A 7717-nucleotide genomic window follows, 5' to 3' on the forward strand; every position below is an offset into this window, starting at 1 on the left:
AAAACCATAAATCTATGCTTACCAAGCTCAATGGTGAAGGAGGAAGAGATAGGATGCTTGGTTCGCGGAAAAACTTCGCGGAAAAAAATAAGAAAATGGGAAGGTTCGGCCAAGACAAGGAAAAGAAGAAGAGAAGAAAGAAAAAGAAGAAGAAGAAATGTTTTAAGGGAAAAATTTTTCAGTACACTACGATGTGAGCTACTACGAGTACAGGGCCTCTATCAAACCGAGGCTTCTACAGGGAACAAGTCGCTACGTGAACCGATTTGCTACGAGGATCGATGTGCTACGATGAATTGGGTCGAAAAATCTATAGAAATGGGCTATAGTAATCTACAGTAAACACTGGGTATAACATGATTGCACTGCCACAACTTCCCATGCAAGGGCAATTTCATCCATAAAATTCAAAATTAACTCTGTTAACGCCGGTTACAACTTTTGGGGGTTTGAAAATCATTGAGTTTAAAAGGAATGTATTTTTAAGGATACACAAAGTTAGGGGTGTTTTTGTGCATATTACAAAGTTAGGGGATTTTTCTGGCAATTTCCACTTAATTTTATAACTAAAAAAATAATAGTTGATATATATATATATAACGTTTTATTTTTTAAAAAAAAACTACTAATCCCGAAGAATATTAGAAATAAAACGGTCAAACTGGCACTAATAACAAATTATTAGAAGAAATATTTAGTACAAAGTAGGACTGTAAAACATGTTTTTAATTACTACAAAGTAGGTCGGTCAAATCTGCACCGGTCAGTAATTAGTACAAAGTACGTAGGTTAAAGTTACACCGGTAAGTATTTAATACAAAGTAGGACGGTCAAACCTGCACCAGTAAATATTTAGTACAAAATAAGACGGTCAAACCTGCACCGGTAAGTACTTAGTACAAAGTAGGACGGTCAAAATTGCACCTGTCAATAATTAGTACAAAGTAGGACGGTCAAACCTGCACCGGTCAGTAATTAGTACAAAGTAGGTCGTCAGTAAAACCTGTATCGGTCAGTAATTAGTACAAAGTATGTCGATCAAACCTGCACAGGTTAGTAATAAGCAAAAAGTATGACTGTAAAACTTGCACCGATTAGTAATTAGCACAAAATCATACGATGAAACCTGCATTGGTTAGTACTTAGCACAAAGTAGCTTGGTTAAACCTGCACCGGTCAGTAATTTATTCAAAGTAAATCGGTCAAATCTGCATCGGTCAGTAATTAGAAGTTAAAATAAGATGAAAATGAGAGAAAATGAGAATGAAGGGGAGATGGTATGAAGTGAGAAGTGGGTATTATATAAAAAATAAATAAATAAATAAATCCAACCGAAATAATTATAGTCATTAAATAAATAATGCGGCCGTTAGTAACTTAGAAGTGAGGGTTATATATATATATATATATATATATATATATATATATATATATATATATATATATATATATATATATATTTTAAATCAAAAAGTGGGAAACCGGAGATTTCGGGAGAAAAATCTCCCGTTTTTCCAATTTTTCTAATTTTTAAATAAAAAAATGGAAAAACAGGAGAGCGAATCAAGTTTCCACTTTTTTTATTTTTTTATTTCTTAAAAAAAAATAGGAGAATATCTCTCATTTTCCTATTTAATAACTAAAAAATAAAAACAAAAAAACGAAATAGAAAACAGGAAATTTTTTCATGTTTTTCCTCAAAATGCACATTCTGGTGAATAATGCAGAATATGCGTATTCGGTAATTTTTTATTTTTTCTATAATATTTTTAAAAAAAGCCGTCAATTACCTCCGTCCAAGCATTATTTGGGTTTCATTTACCTCTTACACTAAATAAAAAACACCATTAAAAAATATTTTCTTTTAATATAGTGGACAAGTCATGTTAGGATCGCATGAAATAAATTAATACTTCAACCGATACTAATAGGTCAAAAATCGTTGAAAAAAAAAAACTCTTTACTTTCATTCTAATTTTTCTAATTACCTATAAAGTTTTTTTATATATATATTGCATAATGAGGAGATATGTCTCAATTAAAATTTTAAATAATAAAACAATTTGTCTCTAAACTGTACATATTGCACAACATATTTATGTTTAGAGCCTTCTGACTAAAATGCTTAGATAAATCTATCTAATTAAATTGAAATGGTTCTCTGAATAATACTGGTAATTGGGTTTTGTAGCTTAATCAATCAAGAGAATACATAAAACCATGGAAACACCTAAATAATTAACATAACCAAAACAAACACAAAATAATGCAGAACAAATAATAATAAATTTGGCAGCATCCCCCTACCTCACTAACCACACTAAGTATTAATTCGGACTATCTTTAAACCAAATTCCTTCAGTTTTTAAGCCAAAAGCTCAAACATATGTACTGCATTTTTTCAATGTGATTCGGAAGGGCATTCCTGAGTCTACTTTTTTATATGACTTTGTATCATAAAGTGCATAAGGAGATGGATATATAATTAGTAACTAACTTAGGCATATTGATTTTGGGAATCAAAGTAAAAAAGGGTTTAGTGAATTTTGATAAATTCAAAAATCAGATTGAAGGCATTACCATTAGAAACTCCCATACAGTTACAACAAATTAGATTAGTTGAGGTCATACAGAAATCTAATAAGAGGAAAAAGATGTAAATAAATATAAAAGATGTTACAAAAATACTTAAGGGAAAGATGAGCCAGCAGTAGGTTCAGATGAATTTCCAGCTCAATCTTCCTTTTTTGGAGGAAGATATGGATAGACTATGATTTCAGAGAGCTAGGAGCTTCCTTTTTAAGGCTACTATGGAGCTAATATATGATCATTAATTACATCTTTAGTTTCATCCTTTTCAGGTTTACAATCTTTTATGAAATCTCAAACATCAAGAGGAACCTGCGGTTTAACAAAGCATTAGTAACTTGCTCCACCAACATGCACTGAGTGACCATTTCATCAGGTAGAAGGCATTGCAAATTTCCATGTTTTAGAAGTCAGGAGTAATGGAGGACCACCCTAATGCCTAGGAGAGGAAAGTCCACCAGTACTCTTAATAAGATGCCAAGGACACCAAATTAGACTTGTCCATGGGCCGGGTCGACCTGGGTTTAGGCTGGGCTTATCCATAATTATTAAATTTTAAACTTGTTTTATCCCGGCCTGACCCAAAAAAATAGGTCTTAATTTTTGGCAGAACTGTCCAAATTTAATAACCTTTGTATTGCATCTATTGATTCTCATAACTGATGAGATGATACGCATTAGAGAGATCAACTATATGAAAATTACCAAAATATCCATTTCTCCTCAAGTGCTGCCTTGACTTGCTCCAAGGGGTTACCCCTGACAAGGAATTTGGCATATAATGCATGTTGGACCCTTTGGGTGGCTCAAGGTTATTTTTTAGAATTACAAGGAGATGATCATCATCCTAATGCAACAGTACAATTTCCCTTCTTGAACATCCTAACACATAGAAGAAAGTAGCCAAAGTTGAGCACTCCTATCATGGCAATCATCCAATACACATTATCAACCCTAGACTGATTAATATCATCGTTCAACCAGTAGGTGAACTTTCTGACAATTCCGATCGTTGCAGTGCTTAGGTAGAACCCAAACCCATTGCACAAAGACACCATACCAGTGGCGACGCTTCGCATGGAGGCCGGAAACTCTTGGTAATATAATGTCATGCTTCCCGGATAATGCAGTGCATCACCTAACCCCATAAGCAGCAATGGAGGCACTAACCATAACACAGACATTGGCTTGTCTGACAATGTATCAAGTCTTGTGTGTTCTACTTGTGCAGACATTGCCATGGCAATGGTGCAAAGAATGTAGCCAAGGCCGATGCGCTGGAGTGGCGTCGGAGTGTGGTTTGTTAAGCGTCGCCAGAGCGGGAACACTACGCTGTCAAAGATGCATATGAAAAGAGCTGTGGACGAGATATTGAAGAGGAGCATTGATGCTGGGGGATTTGAAAAAGAGTGGCCAATGTGGCGGTCCATGACCAGAGCTTGGAGGACTGTGAGGGTTGTTTGCATGGACATGGAAATGCCTACAGGTACTGATGAGAAGAAAAGGGGAAAAATCTTTGCTGCTGTTTTCAAGTCTTGAAGATGATGATTTGTGGATTGAACTGATGATGCTTTAGGGACATGATCATCTCAATTTCATCTTGCAAACTGTAGAGATATATATATGCTTTGCATGTCAACTATGCAGCAGAGTTAGATGTATATATATTGTTCTTTTTACTTTATTATTGTGTAATGGTGAAAATAATTTCTTTTTTTTTAAATCTTAATTGGTTGCAATAATAAAAAAAAAATGAAGTAAATTTTAGGGAGAGAGACCTTTGAACATCATCATCACCAATTGTAGAGTAATGACAAAAGTTATCACCTCCTTCATCCAACTTGACCATCTTCTCCTTCATCATCTTCCTCTTCACAGACAACAGCATTGAATTCCAAAGAGCAGAGAATGGACTCCCCTGAGGGAGGCTTATGCCGGCAGTACAAACTCCGGCCGGAGATGAAAAAGAACAAGACTAGCAACAGTGAGAGCTCCACTGACACCCAAAAACCCCATCCCCAACCAACATTATCCTCAACATACACAATGCCAACAATTCCAACCAGTGCTGCAACATTCAATGAGAACAAATACCAGGTGAAGAATATACTCTGATCATCAGCATTATCAAACTGGTTGGCTCCCCATTGTGGCTGGATTCAACCTTGTTCCTCCAACCCCAATTATCCATAGTGTTATGGCAGTGTAGAGAACTACAAGTTGCAAAGAAGTTGGAGATTCACAAGGACCAATGGATGAACATGAAGATGGTCTTAACAAGCTGACAGTTGCAGTGAGGAAGAAGAGAAGCATTCCCTGCATTACATACTCATTCAGTTCATTGCCTTTTTATGTGAAAGTTTTGAATTTCCAAATATATTTATTAACTTGATATATTTAAATTTCTTAGTCCCAAAATTAAGTATGTAAACGTAAAACACACACACACACACACACACACACACACCAAAAGGACACAGAGAAAGGACTCACAAGAGAGGAAGAGATGATGGAAGTGGATATAACAAGAAAGGAACCAAAGCAAGAGTCAGCAACAATAGCCATGAGAAGAGGAGCAATGTTAAGACAACCATCAACAAAGCTTGAAATCTGAGCAGCATTTAACTTGCCCATATTGAACATATCTATCAGATACACTGTCAGGTTGTTTGCCATACTTCCTGTGGCAATCCCAGTCCCTATCATCGCCACTACAAATTTAATAACAATAAATAAATAAAATAAAATTGCATTGAAATATTGTAATTAAATTCAAAGAAGAAGAGAAAAGGATAGACAAGAGATTTGGAGTAGGAGAGTACCAGTGATGAAAGGGAAGGTGATCCAGCCACCAAGTCTCCGGCGATGAGGAGGAGGAGGACATGGTGGTGAAAGGAGTTGATCATTATCCATGCCTCAGTTAGTGCTACATCAACTTGAAGGTGTGTATTGTTTCATGCTTCTTAATTGTATGTGTAGAGTTGACTGCTCAAGAGAATGGTGCATGTTGTCTTCTTTTTTGTTTTTGTTTTTTTGTTTTCTTGTTTGCCACTCTGTGTCCTCATTTGAGGTCATGTGATTTCTGACTAATATAATAATTGATGAGCAATAATTTAGAATCTTAAGAACAAGAAACTTAAGAAATGGACAGCTAGAATAATCTGGCTTTCTTTCAAGTCCTTTTTTACCGATGACTTGTTGTCTATGGTGTTTCAAAATTTAGATTTGTTGATATTTTCTTCAATATGTTGGTTGGCACAAAGAATTCTAATTTACACCAAATAAAACTCATTACTAACATTCTAATTTTTCTTGCCCACTAAGCTTTTTGAAGCTTTTTGGAGGTTTTGTAAAGTAAGGTTATCAACCAAACCTTGTTTGGATCCAGGGTTATTTGGAGGGTAGGGTATGAGAGGGTTAAATGGAGGGTTGAGAAACCTCCATTTACCCTCATTTCTCAACCCTCCAAATGTGGGGGAGTTATGAGTTTTTGAATTTTTCTGACTAAAATCGCCTCAAAATTTCCAAACAATTACATCTTTATTTATTTAGGGGTTAAGGATTTTTCAAAAATTCCCTCAATCTCACTTTTTCTGGACAAAAATGCCCTCAACCTTTCCAGACAATTACAAAAATACCCTCAATTTTTTTGGACAAAAAAATACCCTTTAATCTTTTCAAACAATTACAAAATTACCCTGAATCTTTCCAAATAATTTTGAAAAATCATATTTATTTTTTTAAAAGCATATTTATGGTAAGAGAATATTTATAATATTTGTTTTTTTATATGTCTTTTTTTTAGTAGTTTATAATAATATCTAACAATCTTAGTACAACATACTAAAGGGTATTTTAGTAATATCACCATAAAACCTTACCATCTCTTACCTTCAATCCAAACATTAGAAGATTTGATAACCTCCATTTACCTTACCTTAGTCCCAAACAAGGTATAACTTAAAAACTCCACTTTCCTTACTTTACTCTACCATCCTTTATAAACCCCTCCTTTCACCTCATACAAGCAAAGCCTAAACATCCCTTTCTTTAAAGGCTTTCTTTTGTCTGTTGGTTTGGTTTGTTATTGGTCATCCCACTTCTAGATATTTTTATTAAGCTTTGGCTTCTGTTGTTATAGTCTTTATTTCTTATACTAAATAATGTGGTTTATTCACCTTTTTAAAAAAAACTTTTTACCACTTAAATTAAAATAAAAGAGAAAATACAATGAACCACATAATTAAAATTTGCAAAGTCAAGATTAAAAACTAATTGATCCAAAAAGTAAATGTGACCAATTACTTGGAATTTTCTTGGCAAAGGCTAAGCAATTAAGAGCGAATAAGATCCTATCAAGATCAATCAAACATCAAAGAGATGCAATGGTCCACAAACTCTAAAAAGAATCATCAACCATAGACATAGAGGAGTAATGCTCCACAAAGTAATGGAAGCTATAAACAGTGTCAGTCCAGTCAAAACAAACAGCTGCAAAAATATTATTTCAAATTGCACACAGATAGTACAACACTGGACTGGATACTCATTCTAAAATTGGAGATTATGTCAATTAAAAATCTTAGACAACAAAATAATCAGTCTTTATTTGTATAAAATGCACAGTATATTTACAGACTTGAGAGCAAAAGAGCTCAAAAGCTACCTGTCAAATTAAAAATGATTCTATAAATAATATCAGTAAGCAAGTTTTGTAAGTAGCTATTTATTAAACAAACAAAAGAAATGTTTACAACAGTACAAAAAGAACTACAAACAGCAAACTAAACCAAAAGAAACACAAGTTACCAAACAAGAAACAACTAGCAGAAACAGAAAACTAACATAATCCAGTTTTGTAAGTTGATCGGCTATGTAAAACATGCAATCATCGAAAACATTTAAATAATAAACTAGAGCAAACCAAATGCAAAACGAATGAAAACAAGTTTGCCGGCAGGCAACATTTTATCTAAACTCACTTACCCCACTAACCCTACCATTCATCAACTTGCTGCAAGCAATAAGCAAGCCAAAATTTTTGTAAATGACACAAAGGTTTAAACAATTGACAAATGCCCTGAAACTGTAAAAAGTAAAAACATGCATCAATGTGGGATCTGACTGA

At 34.1% G+C, this 7717-nt stretch overlaps 1 pseudogene; it reads right to left on the reverse strand.

Annotated features, from left to right (window-relative positions):
* Nucleotides 1-3391: 3391 nt before the first annotated feature.
* LOC120269086 lies at nucleotides 3392-5712 on the reverse strand (annotated as a pseudogene).
* Between the last annotated feature and the right edge of the window lie 2005 nt (nucleotides 5713-7717).

This window comes from Dioscorea cayenensis, chromosome 9 (assembly GCF_009730915.1).
Source record: "Dioscorea cayenensis subsp. rotundata cultivar TDr96_F1 chromosome 9, TDr96_F1_v2_PseudoChromosome.rev07_lg8_w22 25.fasta, whole genome shotgun sequence".
Taxonomy (NCBI): Eukaryota; Viridiplantae; Streptophyta; class Magnoliopsida; order Dioscoreales; family Dioscoreaceae; genus Dioscorea; species Dioscorea cayenensis.